This window comes from Ambystoma mexicanum, chromosome 4q (genome assembly GCF_040938575.1).
Source record: "Ambystoma mexicanum isolate Mex_15411 chromosome 4q, UKY_AmexF1_1, whole genome shotgun sequence".
Classification (NCBI taxonomy): domain Eukaryota; kingdom Metazoa; phylum Chordata; class Amphibia; order Caudata; family Ambystomatidae; genus Ambystoma; species Ambystoma mexicanum.
This window is the reverse complement of record NC_090928.1, coordinates 434,525,646-434,543,328: the sequence shown is the minus strand read 5'-3', so window position 1 is coordinate 434,543,328 and position 17,683 is coordinate 434,525,646. Positions and strand designations below refer to the sequence as shown.

Below are 17,683 nucleotides of genomic sequence, written 5' to 3'. Positions count from 1 at the left end.
TGGAAGGAAGATTGCACCACAAAGAGCACAGGCCATTTCAAACACACCAGTGCCACAAACAGTGAGGGAACTGCAGCAGTTCCTGGGTCTGTGCAACTACTGTAGAGCATGGGTATTTGATTACAGCTCATACATAGGACCCCTGCTCAAGGCGTTAAAGGAAGCTAATAAAGGGGAGAAAAAGTTGGGGTGGACAATGGAAATGAAAGAGGCTTTTGATGGATTGAAAGATGCGTTATCAACTGGTCCGGTACTGGCATCCCCAGACTATGAGCGACAATTCTTTATATTTTCACATTGCGACTCAGCAGTAATGAAAGCAGTGTTGGCTCAAAAAACAAGCATGGGCTACAAACCAGTAGCATTTTACAGCGGCCACTTAGATCCTGTGATGTTAGGTCATTTCCCTTGCGAACAAGGTCTCGCCGCAGCTGCTTTTGCGGTAGAGAAAGCATCAGCAATCACCATGGGGTGCCCAACTACACTGTTTGTGGAACATGCACTATTTGCGATATTGAATAAACCTAAGTCCACCCTAACCACGCAAAGGGCATCAGGTTATGAGATCATCTTATCCAGAGCTGAACTATCAATTGTTAGATGTAGCACAGTCAACCCTGCAAGGTTCCTAGCAGAAGTAATTGAGGAAGGAGATTATGCCCACGAATGTACGCAAATAACTGAAATGTACTCATGTACTAGAAAGATTGAAGAGAACGCACTAGAGGGAGGTGAGCTCCTGTTCATTGATGGGTCATCAACTATCGACCAAAGGGATGGTATAAGGAGGACTGGGGCAGCAGTGGTAAAAATGATGGAGGTACCGGTGTGTGTGGCAATGAAATGTGTACAACTACCACAGCATTATTCCGCTCAAGCAGCAGAATTAATTGCACTGATTTTGGCGTTGAAGGAAAGCTTTGACAAACGAGTGACCATATATTCCGACAGCGCATATGTTACGTCCACTGTCCACTCAGGGCTGTCGAAATGGAGAAGAAGAGGGTTTAGGAGAGCTGATGGCACTCCAGTGCAACATGCCCTCCTATTGGCTGAACTAATTGAAGCAATAAATGACCCCCAAGAATTAGCTTTGGTCAAATGCACCGCTCACACCAATGGTGAAGACCACATCTCAAAAGGGAATGCAGCAGCGGACGCACATGCAAAGTATGCTGCATATTTTGGTGAGATATGGAACCCCCCAGAGTCACAGAGAGGGAGAGGGAGGGGAATGGCTAAGGAGATGTTGGTAAGAGAAGGGTACACCCATCTCCCAGCCACACAGATAATGGAGCTACAAGCGGCTGCACCAATGGCAGAAAAAGAAATATGGGTAAAAAGAGGATGCACAATGTCACCAACTGACGCACTATGGCGCCAGGGTGACACTGGAAAGATTGTAATACCACTGGCACTATTGAACACCGCCCTGAGCCAACTACATCACCCAGCCCACACAGGCAAGGAAGTAATTGCAGCACGAATTAGGGAAGACTGGTTCTGCCCCGAGTTAAATTCTCATGTGTCAAATTTTATCAGCAATTGTCTCACATGTCAACAGTTTACGGCCGGTCACACTCTGAAGGTGATAAGAGGTACTATACCCCGGCCAGAGGGACCCTTCCGACATCTCCATATTGACTATGTTGATATGATCAACGTATGTCAAGGAAATAGGTATATGATTGTAGTAGTATGCCCATTCTCGAGGTGGGTTGAAGCAGGGTCCTGTTCACACCCAGATGCATTCAGAACAGCTAAATTCCTAGTGAGGGAGGTCTTCCCCAGGTGGGGAGTGTGCGAGGTACTGCGGTCAGACAATGGCCCACATTTCGCAAATGAAATGTTCCAGCACATCACATCCTTGCTGAACATCAAGCATAAATTTGCATGTGCATACCACCCACAGGCCAACGGTTTATGTGAATGCCTGAATGGCTTATTAAAGGAGGCAATTGCAAAAATACAGCAAACAACAAAGAAGAGTTGGTTGTATTGCCTTCCATTAGCCCTGTTTGAGCTAAGGAATAGACCAGGTTCCGACCACCACCTCACCCCTCACAAGGTGGTTACCGGACGTCAAATGCGCCTTCCCCTAACGCCAACATCAAGAGCATTTACCGACCACGAGAGTACTGCAAATGTCCTTGGTGATGAAATGTACCAATATGTGTCTTCTTTGATTACTAGTGTAGTGTTTGTGTCTCAACAGCTCGAGCGCACGCGGGGCGGGTCTAACAGCGATCAACAAGAAGACGTGGATAAAGAATTGGAAAAGGAAAGACTGTGCAAAGTTGCTAAAGGTGACCACGTACTACTTCGCAATTTCAACAGAAAGTGGAACAGCCCACGCTTCACTGGCCCCCATCTGGTAGAGGAGGTATCAATGAGAGCAGTAAAGCTACAGGACAAACGTGCCTGGAACCACCTACACGACGTAAAGATCTACAAACTCCAGACCCGCCCCAGCGCCACCGACAGGGCCACTGGAAGAACAACAACAGCGTCACCAACGGAGGAAGAGATTTCTACCACAACTAACGGCCTAAGTGTCCCCATACACCGCCACCCCTCAGATTCCCCAGAGACAACTACTAGAAAAAAAAGGGGTGATCCCCATACCGCCCACCCCATGGTTACACAATTAAAGAGTAAAGAGACTTCCGCCAGTTGAGCCCCAAACCCTCTGCCCATTGACCCCCTACCCACTGTAGTAATAACTGAACTGAAGGACATTGTCTTACACATATACACATGTAAACACCTGAATGTTCTCTTTCTTTTCTCTCACACATGCAGGTACAGCGTATTATTGTACTACTAAGAAAGTAGATAACTAACCAATTCACTGCCCATGAGTAGATGGTACCCTCAGACGATAATTACCTGGAAGAATTGTCACACCAATTTGTATATGAAATAAAAAGGCCAACGTACCTGAAAAGAAGGAGGGTACGTGTCTACTACACAGCATTCCTCTTGGCCATAGAACATTCAATGCCCCACCTCCAACCATACTTGCCTGCCCTAAGAGATAGATCGCTTAGATTGGCGTGGGAACAGCTCTTCGCCTGGGCACTGAATGACTACTTGATAGGGAGAGCTTAAAAACGACAACTAACACTAATAACAAGCATATTAAGAATTTTCAGGCAGGCAACTGTAACGTCGCAAGAATAAGCTGCCGGACTGCAGCAAGGTAAGAGCAAAATGCCGGTGAAATTAGCATTTGTAATAAAATTGATAGGGATTTTAATGATCACCGGGTTCTTGGCTGCCTCTGTATGGCAGTACAGCTATGCTATCAATATTATTGCTGTACCCAAACCTAATACACCCCCACCCCCAGCTGCAACAGGTGTTACGTCAGGTGGTACTAGTAAAATCCCACACAAGGAAAATAGAGTTAAACGCAGCACATACTCAGATAATAAAGGTATTGACAACTACATACAAGATTCAGCACACATCTCAAACAACATATGGTACCAACACATGACCCACATAGGTAAGCAGACAACAGAAGACAGTTGCTACGTTTGCTCATTGATCCCATACGCCATGAGCGCTTCTCGAACATTTGTTGCCACGGAGATAGATGAAAAAATAGCACGATGTATAATATACCTGGCACTGTTCCAGACGAAAGGAAGATTTCAAGGGACAGTGGTGAAACTGGTGTGGAAAACACGAGATACATATCCATATGAAAACAACTTCATCAAGACTTATTTGAGTTACCACAAGAGCAGTTTATATGCTGAAGGATTCAGATACATAACAAGTGGTCCTGAAAAAGGTGAAACAAAGAAAGTAACACTACAGTACCTACCATGTGATTGGTACGCCTCTGAAGTCCCTGGTAAAAACGGATGTTGGGAAAGACCACTGATGATAATAACAGGGAAGGTGTACATGAACAACAAATGGGACATAGGAGTGGTTGGCAGCAACATGGTAACAAGAGACAATATTTCAACTATTGATGGACACAACCATAGATGTTGGATGACTTGGGTCAAGTACGTAACCATGCTCACTTGGATGGAGAAGGATGAAGACCCAATAACAATACTGCCGCTAACTGCGCCTAAGGTATGCTACCAACATAAAGGAGAGGTGGACGTAGGATACAACACCAACTGTGAAAGCGTGATGGAGTTACCTGAGGGGGGAGCAGGAACAGCAGTAGTAATGGACCATTACTGGGCCTGTGGAGACAAGGCGTACCACACACTGCCCCCTTTGTGGAATGGTATATGCACAATGGTGCACGTTAATGTACCATCACTAGTGGTGCCCCAGAAACATGTGAATATGGCGAATTTCCCCAAGATGGATGAAGGGAACAAAAGGAAGAAGAGATCTGCACAGCCTCGGAAAGGGCCAGAGAACCGACGCAACGGCAACAACACTGTCCTCAACAGAAGGAAAAGACAAGGAGAACCTCTGACAGGAAATTACCTGTGGGGAAGGTCGGAAACAGCACTCACCTCAATTCCGCCGGAACACAGACTATTCAGCAGAGCAGCTATGTTCTTCTCCTCAATAATACATCCTGGACTGCAGGCCTACGCAAACGCAAAATGGCTCCAGATAACTAGGTGGGAACTAATGATGACAATTAACTCTACAGTAAATGGATTCAACGCAATAAAAGAGGAATTGCGAGCAGTAAGAATGGTTGCACTACAGAACAGATATGTACTGGACCTCCTCACAGCAATGGAAGGAGGAGTTTGCGCAAAGATAGGACAATCATGCTGCACATTCATTCCGATGCTGACAATGGTACACTGACAGAAGCAGTTTTACAATTGGCCCAGATGCACTCAAAAATGATGGATGAAAGTAAAGGTGTGAAAAAGGATGAGAGCTGGTTTTCAATATTATGGTCATGGATGCCATCTTGGCTGTCAGATGGACTGAAGATTATAGTTGGATGGATGTACTATTTTGGCTGGAGCTACACTGATCATAATAAGATTTTGGAAGGCCCGGAAGGCACGCACCACAGACGAGATGATCGAAATGGTTGGTATACACCTCTTGATGCCAACAGATGACGGCCAACACACAGGCACAATCATAAAAGAGAGAGAGAAGTTGCACAACCAGATCATCACCAACCACCTGGACCCACCATCTGTGAAGCTCGAAAACCCAAGAAACCCAAGGAGCTACATAGGGAAATGGGTATACTGCACTCCTGGAGGAACCTGTGAATATATGTATTGGTCATTTGAAGACCATGTTAACCACTATGGACATTTGGGAGTAATAACTAAAATATGGAGAGTAAGAGGAGATAAAGAAAAGGATATGTTTGTGGTCGACAAGTCGACTAGAGGGGGGACTGAATTGGGAGAATGGAAGAACAGGCTCCCGCCCTTCCCCTCTCGCGCTTGGCCTAGAGGATCACGGCCTAGACACCCGCCACGAGAGGAGTTTGCCTATCTACCAGACGACCAAATACCCTGGTACAGGAACATACGGATGTGCCCACCTACCTGCCCAGCAGCCCGCCCTGTCCATGCCGAGACCTGCGGCACGGATCAACTCGACTAAACCTACACGTCGTTAGAGATGCCATGACGACCTAGCCAACGGTCAGCACACCTGTGCAAACATGCACACCGGAAACTCCCACACCAATCCACACGAAGAACATACTCAGTGCTATGACGTAGGCGACAGACATACCCACGGACGTGCATCTTTATTATTTTCCACATAGGCTCTCAAAATGCAGAAAGACGCATAATGAACTTATCTAAAAAGGCTTGCTCACGCTTCTTCTAAGAACCATGTACCATAATGAAGAATATAACGGAGACACGATACTGAGGATAGAGCAATATGATACCGTAACCTAAAGCGCTCTGCATCAAACGGTTCCACCAATGCACCAGGCCCAAGAAGGCCGCAAGCAAAAGCTTCCATGAACATTGAATGAGCAAGAGCTCGGTTGCTGACCCTGCAATATGAGCCCGGCGAAAGCACACCGCCAAGGGCACGATGTTGCAATCTCGCACGCCACAAGCCGACGCCAAGGTCGCACCTGCAAGATAAACCAGGCACACAGTAGGAAAAACAATATTAATTGTGTTGAATTTTGCCTCAAACACGGTCCCACCTCACGTGACAAAGCCAAACTTGACAGGACGCCAAGCCTAGGAGGAAGGAGACACCTGAATCCCACGTTTCAAGACACAGGCAGATACAATTAAAAGACTCATTGGACATCTGCAGCAGTGGGAGTAGTCGACCTCCCAACATACGAATGAATCCTCACATTGTTTACACCTACCCATAGTAAAACATTGTTGCAAAGGATAGGTGCACCGCGAGCTGGGAACAGCGATAGTCCCAGACTGGGAGGCTCGCGAGCGGACCAATCAGAACATGGGGCTCTTATCACTGACGCCATTAACATTGACCAATCCTCAGAGGTCTTCATGTAACAATTTTCATGTATCAAATTGAAGGCACAGCCCAGGTATACCACCTGACTAACCCTCAACCACTAACACCGTTCTCTATATGTATGCTATATTAAACATACCACTCGAGTAACCAATCCAGAGTGGAAATAGGTTTTTTGCTAAACACTCCAAGGTGACGCAAGTAGCGCGTCAGAATAAGGTAAAAAGGGCCTGTGAGCCCCACAATTGTGTGTGTCAGGACGGACGCGTACGCTCCTTGACCCATCCCTGCCGTTTTGTGTAATAAACAGCAGAGTCACCTTGCTTCTTGCGTGTGTCTCATACTCTATCTCTTTTGGGATATACGGGAGGAGTTGGGGCCTCCCTGCCCGGAGGTCTGCGGACGGCCTGGCCGACCCCGGCAGAATTTCCCCCCGACAAGTGTATATGGTTATGAAACAGGGACTTCTTGAACTACACTCCTACGCTCTACCACTGACATAAACCCTTCAATGTTGAAAACTGCCCTTTTTTAAAAAGGTGATAGAGTGGGTGACTCTATGGAACTTGTAGAACTAATGACATCAGTGCACTTCTGGTCGGCTGTACAAATTAATACATTTCATTAAGGGCATATTATTGGTTTCCACCACAGTTTTAAAACATTCATATGAGCTTCCAGTGGACTATTTCAAACTGATAATATCACCAGTAGAACTTGGGTGAATGTAAAACACAGCTTGTATCATACGAAGAAATCCTAAACAGCTTAATGGTGTTTACCCTATGTTTCAGGTGATGATCAGGAGTATTTCAAATGTAGAAATGTGTTGCTCATTACATAAAATGCTAAGATTGTAAATGTTTACTTTAATTTATTTACTTAAAAAAATATTTCTACAGGTAAAACTGGAGGACTAGAGGGCACCCAGATTTGAACTAGGGACCTCTTGATCTGCAATCAAATGCTCTACCATTGAGCTATACCCCCAGTTCTGAAAAGATCACCTTTATTAATTCAGTAATATGTACAAAGTACAAGCAACATGCAATCACCATCAAAGGAATGCATTTTCAGCCAATAAACCCTCCTTATAAGTATATGGGGTGGGAAGGATGTCCTTTATCTGCCTTGGTAAAATACAGTGAGGTTTCCATTGCAAGAATTCATACATTTCATATCACATGTAGATCTTGGAACATGGAAAAAAAATCTTTTGTCAAATGCACAAATTCTGCAAAATGTAACTGCTTCTCTACTGCAGTTTGTTGATTTTGTGCTAAGAGCATATTTAAACCCAATCGTTCATTGTTTTGTATATGAAATGATGATATACCCTATTGTTTCTTACAGTGCATTGGGTTGAAAAACATGTTAACAGGATCTATTGAAGAGGGTATATGGTTATGAAACAGGGACTTCTTGAACTACACTCCTACGCTCTACCACTGACATAAACCCTTCAATGTTGAAAACTGCCCTTTTTTAAAAAGGTGATAGAGTGGGTGACTCAATGGAACTTGTAGAACTAATGACATCAGTGCACTTCTGGTCAGCTGTACAAATTAATACATTTCATTAAGGGTATATTATTGGTTTCCACCACAGTTTTAAAACATTCATATGAGCTTCCAGTGGACTATTTCAAACTGATAATATCACCAGTAGAACTTGGGTGAATGTAAAACACAGCTTGTATCATATGCAGAAATCCTAAACAGCTTAATGGTGTTTACCCTATGTTTCAGGTGATGATCAGGAGTATTTCAAATGTAGAAATGTGTTGCTAATTACATAAAATGCTAAGATTGTAAATGTTTACTTCATTTTTTTTAGTTAAAAAAATATTTCTACAGGTAAAACAGTTGGACAAGGGGGCACCCAGATTTGAACTAGGGACCTTTTGATCTGCAGTGAAATCCTCTACCCCTGAGCTATACCCCCATTTCCGAAATGTTCGCCTTTATTTATTCAGTAATACGTACAAAGTGGAAGCAACATGCAATCACCATCAAAGAAATGCATTTTCAGCCACCAAACCCTCCTTATAAGTATAAAGGGTACAAAAGGTGTCTTTTATCTGCCTTGGTAAAATACAGTGAGGTTTCCATTGCAAGAATTCATGCATTTCATATCACATGTAGATCTTGGAACATGGAAAAAAAATCTTTTGTCAAATGCACAAATTCTGCAAAATGTAACTGCTTCTCTACTGCAGTTTGTTGATTCTGTGCTAAGAGCATAGTTAAACCCAATTGTTCAGTGTTTTGTAAATGAAATGATGATATATCCTATTGTTTCTTACAGTGCTTTGGGTTGAAATACATTTTAACAGGATCTATTGAAGAGGGTATATGGTTATGAAACAGGGGCTTCTTGAACTACACTCCTACGCTCTACCACTGACATAAACCCTTCAATGATGAAAACTGCCCTTTTTTAAAAAGGTGATAGAGTGGGTGACTCTATGGAACTTGTAGAACTAATGACATCAGTGCACTTCTGGTCAGCTGTACAAATTAATACATTTCATTAAGGGCATATTATTGGTTTCCACCACAGTTTTATAACATTCATATGAGCTTCCAATGGACTATTTCAAACTGATCATATCACCAGTAGAACTTGGGTGAATGTAAAACACAGCTTGTATCATATGAAGAAATCCTAAACAGCTTAATCGTGTTTACCCTATGTTTCTGGTGATGATCAGGAGTATTTCAAATGTAGAAATGTGTTGCTCATTACATAAAATGCTAAGATTGTAAATGTTTACTTCAATTGATTTAGTTAAAAAATATTTCTACAGGTAAAACAGTTGGACAAGGGGGCACCCAGATTTGAACTAGGGACCTTTTGATCTGCAGTGAAATCCTCTACCCCTGAGCTATACCCCCATTTCTGAAATGTTCACCTTTATTCATTCAGAAAATATGTACAAAGTGGAAGCAACAAGCAATCACCATCAAAGCAATGCATTTTCAGCCACCAAACCTTCCTTATAAGTATAAGGGGCACAAAAGATGTCCTTTATCTGCCTTGGTAAAATACAGTGAGGTTTCCATTGCAAGAATTCATACATTTCATATCACATGTAGATCTTGGAACATGGAAAAAAACTTTTCTCAAATGCACAAATTCTGCAAAACGTAACTGCTTCTCTATTGCAGTTTGTTGATTTTGTGCTAAGAGCATAGTTAAACCCAATTGTTCATTGTTTTTTTATATGAAATGATGATATATCCTTTTGTTTCTTACAGTACATTGGGTTGAAAAACATTTTAACAGGATCTATTGACAAGGGTATATGGTTATGAAACAGGGACTTCTTGAATTGCACTCCTACGCTCTACCACTGAGTTAAACCCTTGAATGCTGAAAACTGCCCTTTTTTAAAAAGGTGATAGAGTGGGTGACTGTATGGAACGTGTAGAACTAATGACATCAGTGCACTTCTGGTCAGCTGTACAAATTAATACATTTCATTAAGGGCATATTATTGGTTTCCACCACAGTTTTATAACATTCATATGAGCTTCCAATGGACTATTGCAAACTGATAATATCACCAGTAGAACTTGGGTGAATGTAAAACACAGCTTGTATCATATGAAGAAATCCTAAACAGCTTAATGGTGTTTACCCCATGTTTCAGGTGATGATCAGGAGTATTTCAAATGTAGAAATGTGTTGCTCATTACATAAAATGCTAAGATTGTAAATGTTTACTTCAATTTATTTAGTTAAAAAAATATTTCTACAGGTAAAACAGTTGGTCAAGGGGGCACCCAGATTTGAACTAGAGACCTTTTGATCTGCAGTGAAATCCTCTACCCCTGAGCTATACCCCCATTTCTGAAATATTCACCTTTATTTATTCAGTAATATGTACAAAGTGGAAGCAACATGCAATCACCATCTAAGCAATGCATTTTCAGCCACCAAACCCTCCTTATAAGTATAAGGGGTACAAAAGATGTCCTTTATCTGCCTTGGTAAAATACAGTGAGGTTTCCATTGCAAGAATTCATACATTTCGTATCACATGTAGATCTTGGAACATGGAAAAAAACTTTTGTCAAATGCACAAATTCTGCAAAACGTAACTGCTTCTCTACTGCAGTTTGTTGATTTTGTGCTAAGAGCATAGTTAAACCCAATTGTTCATTGTTTTTTATATGAAATGATGATATATCCTTTTGTTTCTTACAGTGCATTGGGTTGAAAAACATTTTAACAGGATCTATTGACGAGGGTATATGGTTATGAAACAGGGACTTCTTGAACTGCACTCCTCTGCTCTACCACTGAGTTAAACCCTTGAATGCTGAAAACTGCCCTTTTTTAAAAAGGTGATAGAGTGGGTGACTCTATGGAACTTGTAGAACTAATGACATCAGTGCACTTCTGGTCAGCTGTACAAATTAATACATTTCATTAAGGGCATATTATTGGTTTCCACCACAGTTTTAAAACATTCATATGAGCTTCCAGTGGACTATTTCAAACTGATAATATCACCAGTAGAACTTGGGTGAATGTAAAACACAGCTTGTATCGGACGAAGAAATCCTAAACAGCTTAATGGTGTTTACCCTATGTTTCAGGTGATGATCAGGAGTATTTCAAATGTAGAAATGTGTTGCTCATTACATAAAATGCTAAGATTGTAAATGTTTACTTTAATTTATTTACTTAAAAAAATATTTCTACAGGTAAAACCGGAGGACAAGAGGGCACCCAGATTTGAACTAGGGACCTCTTGATCTGCAATCAAATGCTCTACCATTGAGCTATACCCCCAGTTCTGAAAAGATCACCTTTATTATTTCAGTAATATGTACAAAGTACAAGCAACATGCAATCACCATCAAAGGAATGCATTTTCAGCCACCAAACCCTCCTTATAAGTATATGGGGTGGGAAGGATGTCCTTTATCTGCCTTGGTAAAATACAGTGAGGTTTCCATTGCAAGATTTCATACATTTCATATCACATGTAGATCTTGGAACATGGAAAAAAAATCTTTTGTCAAATGCACAAATTCTGCAAAATGTAACTGCTTCTCTACTGCAGTTTGTTGATTTTGTGCTAAGAGCATATTTAAACCCAATCGTTCATTGTTTTGTATATGAAATGATGATATACCCTATTGTTTCTTACAGTGCATTGGGTTGAAAAACATGTTAACAGGATCTATTGAAGAGGGTATATGGTTATGAAACAGGGACTTCTTGAACTACACTCCTACTCTCTACCACTGACATAAACCCTTCAATGTTGAAAACTGCCCTTTTTTAAAAAGGTGATAGAGTGGGTGACTCGATGGAACTTGTAGAACTAATGACATCAGTGCACTTCTGGTCAGCTGTACAAATTAATACATTTCATTAAGGGCATATTATTGGTTTCCACCACAGTTTTAAAACATTCATATGAGCTTCCAGTGGACTATTTCAAACTGATAATATCACCAGTAGAACTTGGGTGAATGTAAAACACAGCTTGTATCATATGAAGAAATCCTAAACAGCTTAATGGTGTTTACCCTATGTTTCAGGTGATGATCAGGAGTATTTCAAATGTAGAAATGTGTTGCTAATTACATAAAATGCTAAGATTGTAAATGTTTACTTCATTTTTTTTAGTTAAAAAAATATTTCTACAGGTAAAACAGTTGGACAAGGGGGCACCCAGATTTGAACTAGGGACCTTTTGATCTGCAGTGAAATCCTCTACCCCTGAGCTATACCCCCATTTCTGAAATGTTCTCCTTTATTTATTCAGTAATACGTACAAAGTGGAAGCAACATGCAATCACCATCAAAGAAATGCATTTTCAGCCACCAAACCCTCCTTATAAGTATAAAGGGTACAAAAGGTGTCTTTTATCTGCCTTGGTAAAATACAGTGAGGTTTCCATTGCAAGAATTCATGCATTTCATATCACATGTAGATCTTGGAACATGGAAAAAAAATCTTTTGTCAAATGCACAAATTCTGCAAAATGTAACTGCTTCTCTACTGCAGTTTGTTGATTCTGTGCTAAGAGCATAGTTAAACCCAATTGTTCAGTGTTTTGTAAATGAAATGATGATATATCCTATTGTTTCTTACAGTGCATTGGATTGAAATACATTTTAACAGGATCTATTGAAGAGGGTATATGGTTATGAAACAGGGACTTCTTGAACTACACTCCTACGCTCTACCACTGACATAAACCCTTCAATGATGAAAACTGCCCTTTTTTAAAAAGGTGATAGAGTGGGTGACTCTATGGAACTTGTAGAACTAATGACATCAGTGCACTTCTGGTCAGCTGTACAAATTAATACATTTCATTAAGGGCATAATATTGGTTTCCACCACAGTTTTATAACATTCATATGAGCTTCCAATGGACTATTTCAAACTGATCATATCACCAGTAGAACTTGGGTGAATGTAAAACACAGCTTGTATCATATGAAGAAATCCTAAACAGCTTAATGGTGTTTACCCTATGTTTCTGGTGATGATCAGGAGTATTTCAAATGTAGAAATGTGTTGCTCATTACATAAAATGCTAAGATTGTAAATGTTTACTTCAATTGATTTAGTTAAAAACATATTTCTACAGGTAAAACAGTTGGACAAGGGGGCACCCAAATTTGAACTAGGGACCTTTTGATCTGCAGTGAAATCCTCTACCCCTGAGCTATACCCCCATTTCTGAAATGTTCACCTTTATTCATTCAGAAAATATGTACAAAGTGGAAGCAACATGCAATCACCATCTAAGCAATGCATTTTCAGCCACCAAACCCTCCTTATAAGTATAAGGGGTACAAAAGATGTCCTTTATCTGCCTTGGTAAAATACAGTGAGGTTTCCATTGCAAGAATTCATACATTTCGTATCACATGTAGAGCTTGGAACATGGAAAAAAACTTTTGTCAAATGCACAAATTCTGCAAAACGTAACTGCTTCTCTACTGCAGTTTGTTGATTTTGTGCTAAGAGCATAGTTAAACCCAATTGTTCATTGTTTTTTTATATGAAATGATGATATATCCTTTTGTTTCTTACAGTGCATTGGGTTGGAAAACATTTTAACAGGATCTATTGACGAGGGTATATGGTTATGAAACAGGGACTTCTTGAACTGCACTCCTCTGCTCTACCACTGAGTTAAACCCTTGAATGCTGAAAACTGCCCTTTTTTAAAAAGGTGATAGAGTGGGTGATTCTATGGAACTTGTAGAACTAATGACATCAGTGCACTTCTGGTCAGCTGTACAAATTAATACATTTCATTAAGGGCATATTATTGGTTTCCACCACAGTTTTATAACATTCATATGAGCTTCCAATGGACTATTGCAAACTGATAATATCACCAGTAGAACTTGGGTGAATGTAAAACACAGCTTGTATCATATGAAGAAATCCTAAACAGCTTAATGGTGTTTACCCTATGTTTCAGGTGATGATCAGGAGTATTTCAAATGTAGAAATGTGTTGCTCATTTCATAAAATGCTAAGATTGTAAATGTTTACTTCAATTTATTTAGTTAAAAAAATATTTCTACAGGTAAAACAGTTGGACAAGGGGGCACCCAGATTTGAACTAGAGACCTTTTGATCTGCAGTGAAATCCTCTACCCCTGAGCTATACCCCCATTTTTGAAATATTCACCTTTATTTATTCAGTAATATGTACAAAGTGGAAGCAACATGCAATCACCATCTAAGCAATGCATTTTCAGCCACCAAACCCTCCTTATAAGTATAAGGTGTACAAAAGATGTCCTTTATCTGCCTTGGTAAAATACAGTGAGGTTTCCATTGCAAGAATTCATACATTTCGTATCACATGTAGAGCTTGGAACATGGAAAAAAACTTTTGTCAAATGCACAAATTCTGCAAAACGTAACTGCTTCTCTACTGCAGTTTGTTGATTTTGTGCTAAGAGCATAGTTAAACCCAATTGTTCATTGTTTTTTTATATGAAATGATGATATATCCTTTTGTTTCTTACAGTGCATTGGGTTGAAAAACATTTTAACAGGATCTATTGACGAGGGTATATGGTTATGAAACAGGGACTTCTTGAACTGCACTCCTCTGCTCTACCACTGAGTTAAACCCTTGAATGCTGAAAACTGCCCTTTTTTAAAAAGGTGATAGAGTGGGTGACTCTATGGAACTTGTAGAACTAATGACATCAGTGCACTTCTGGTCAGCTGTACAAATTAATACATTTCATTAAGGGCATATTATTGGTTTCCAGCACAGTTTTATAACATTCATATGAGCTTCCAATGGACTATTTCAAACTGATAATATCACCAGTAGAACCTGGGTGAATGTAAAACACAGCTTGAATCATATGAAGAAATCCTAAACAGTTTCCTGGTGTTTACCCTATGTTTCAGGAGATGATCAGGAGTATTTCAAATGTAGAAATGTGTTGCTCATTACATAAAATGCTAAGATTATAAATGTTTTCTTCAATTTATTTAATTAAAAACATATTTCTACAGGTAAAACAGTTGAACAAGGGAGCATCAAGATTTAAACTATGGACCTCTTGATCTGCAATCAAATGCTCTACCACTGAGCTATATCCCCATTTCTAAAAGGTCACCTTTATTAATTCAGTAATATGTACAAAGTGCAAGCAACATGCAATCACCATCAAAGCAATGCAGTTTCAGCCACCAAACCCTCCTTATAAGTATATGGGGTGCGAAGGATGTCCTTTATCTGGCTTGGTAAATTACAGTGAGGTTTCCATTGCAAGAATTCATACATTTCGTATCACATGTAGATCTTGGAACATGGAAAAAAATATTTTGTGAAATGCACAAATTCTGCAAAATGTAACTGCTTCTCTACTGCAGTTTGTTGATTTTGTGCTAAGAGCATAGTTAAACCCAATTGTTCATTGTTTTGTATATGAAATGATGATATATCCTATTGTTTCTTACAGTGCATTGGGTTGAAAAACATTTTAACAGGATCTGTTGAAGAGGGTATATGGTTATGAAACAGGGACTTCTTGAACTGCATTCCTACCCTCTACCACTGAGTTAAACCCTTGAATGCTGAAAACTGCCCTTTTTTAAAAAGGTGATAGAGTGGGTGACTGTATGGAACTTGTATAACTAATGACAACAGTGCACTTCTGGTCAGCTGTACAAATTAATACATTTCATTAAGGGCATATTATTGGTTTCCACCACAGTTATATAACATTCATATGCGCTTCAAATGGACTATTTCAAACTGACAATATCACCAGTAGAACTTGGGTGAATGTAATACACAGCTTGTATCATATGAGGAAATCCTAAACAGCTTAATGGTGTTTACCCTATGTTTCAGGAGATGATCAGGAGTATTTCAAATGTAGAAATGTATTGCTCATTACATAAAATGCTAAAGTTGTAAATGTTTTCTTCAATTTATTTAATTTAAAAAATATTTCTACAGGTAAAACAGTTGGACAAGGGGGCACCCAGATTTGAACTAGGGACCTCTTGATCTGCAGTCAAATGCTCTACCACTGAGCGATACCCGCAGTTCTGAAATGTTTACCTTTATTTATTCACTAATATGTACAAAGTGGAAGCAACATGCAATCACCATCAAAGCAATGCATTTTCAGCCACCAAACCCTCCTTATAAATATAAGGGGTACAAAAGATGTCCTTTATCTGCCTTTCTAAAATACAGTGAGGTTTCCAGTGCAGGAATTCATACATTTTGTATCACATGTAGATCTTGGACCAGGAAAAAAAAACTTTTGTCAAATGCACAAATTCTGCAAAACGTAACTGCTTCTCTACTGCAGTTTGTTGAGTTTGTGCTAAGAGCATAGTAAACCCAATTGTTCATTGTTTTGTATATGAAATGATGATATATCTTAGTGTTTCTTACCGTGCATTGGGTTGAAAAACATTTTAACAGGATCTATTGAAGAGGGTATATGGTTATTAAACAGGGACTTCTTGAACTGCATTCCTACGCTCTACCACTGAGTTAAACCCTTGAATGCTGAAAACTGCCCTTTTTTAAAAAGGTGATAGAGTGGGTGACTCTAAGGAACGTGTAGAACTAATGGCATCAGTGCACTTCTGGTCAGCTGTACAAATTAATACATTTCATTAATGGCATATTATTGGTTTCCACCACAGTTTTATAACATTCATATGAGCTTCCAATGGACTATTTCAAACTGATGATATCACCAGTAGAACTTGGGTGAAGGTAATACACAGCATGTATCATATGAAGAAATCCTAAACAGTTTCATGGTGTTTACCCTATGTTTCAGGAGATGATCAGGAGTATTTCAAATGTAGAAATGTGCTGCTCATTTCATAAAATGCTAAAATTGTAAATGTGTTCTTCAATTTATTGAATTAAAAAAATGTTTCTACAGGTAAAACTGTTGAACAAGGGGGGACCAAGATTTGAACTAGGGACTTCATGATCTGTAGTCAAATGCTCTACCACTGAGCTATATACCCAGGTCTGAAATGTTCACCTTTATTTATTCAGTAATATGTACAAAGTGCAAGCAACATGCAATCACCATCAAAGCAATGCATTTTCAGCGACCAAACCCTCCTTATAAGTATAAGTGGTACAAAAGATGTCCTTTATCTGCCTTCGTAAAATACAGTGAGGTTTCCAGTGCAAGAATTCATACATTTCGTATCACATGTAGATCTTGGAACATGGAAAAAAAAACTTTTGTCAAATGCACACATTCTGCAAAACGTAACTGCTTCTCTACTGCAGTTTGTTGATTTTGTGCTAAGAGCATAGTTAAACCCAATTGTTCATTGTTTTGTATATGAAATGATGATATATCTTATTGTTTCTTACGGTGCATTGGGTTGAAAAACCTTTTAACAGGATCTATTGAAGAGGGTATATGGTTATGAAACAGGGACTTCTTGAACTGCACTCCTACCCTCTACCTCTGACATAAAGCCTTGAATGCTGAAAACTGCCCTTTTTTAAAAAAAAGTGATAGAGTGGGTGACTTTATGGAACTTGTAGAACTAATGACATCAGTGCACTTCTGGTCAGCTGTACAAATTAATACATTTCATTAAGGGCATATTATTGGTTTCCACCACAGTTTTATAACATTCATATGAGCTTCCAATGGACTATTTCAAACTGATAATATCACCAGTAGAACTTGGGTGAATGTAATACACAGCTTGTATCATACGAAGAAATCCGAAACA

The 17,683-nt window shown here is 39.8% G+C and overlaps 2 non-coding genes across 2 annotated transcripts; both read right to left on the bottom strand.

Moving 5' to 3' along the window:
• Positions 1–7,347: 7,347 nt before the first annotated feature.
• On the bottom strand, positions 7,348–7,419 carry TRNAC-GCA (transfer RNA cysteine (anticodon GCA)). The gene has a single exon. It is a non-coding gene; the product is annotated as a tRNA-Cys (tRNA).
• Positions 7,420–11,160: 3,741 nt separating this feature from the next.
• TRNAC-GCA (transfer RNA cysteine (anticodon GCA)) lies at positions 11,161–11,232 on the bottom strand. The gene has a single exon. It is a non-coding gene; the product is annotated as a tRNA-Cys (tRNA).
• Between the last annotated feature and the right edge of the window lie 6,451 nt (positions 11,233–17,683).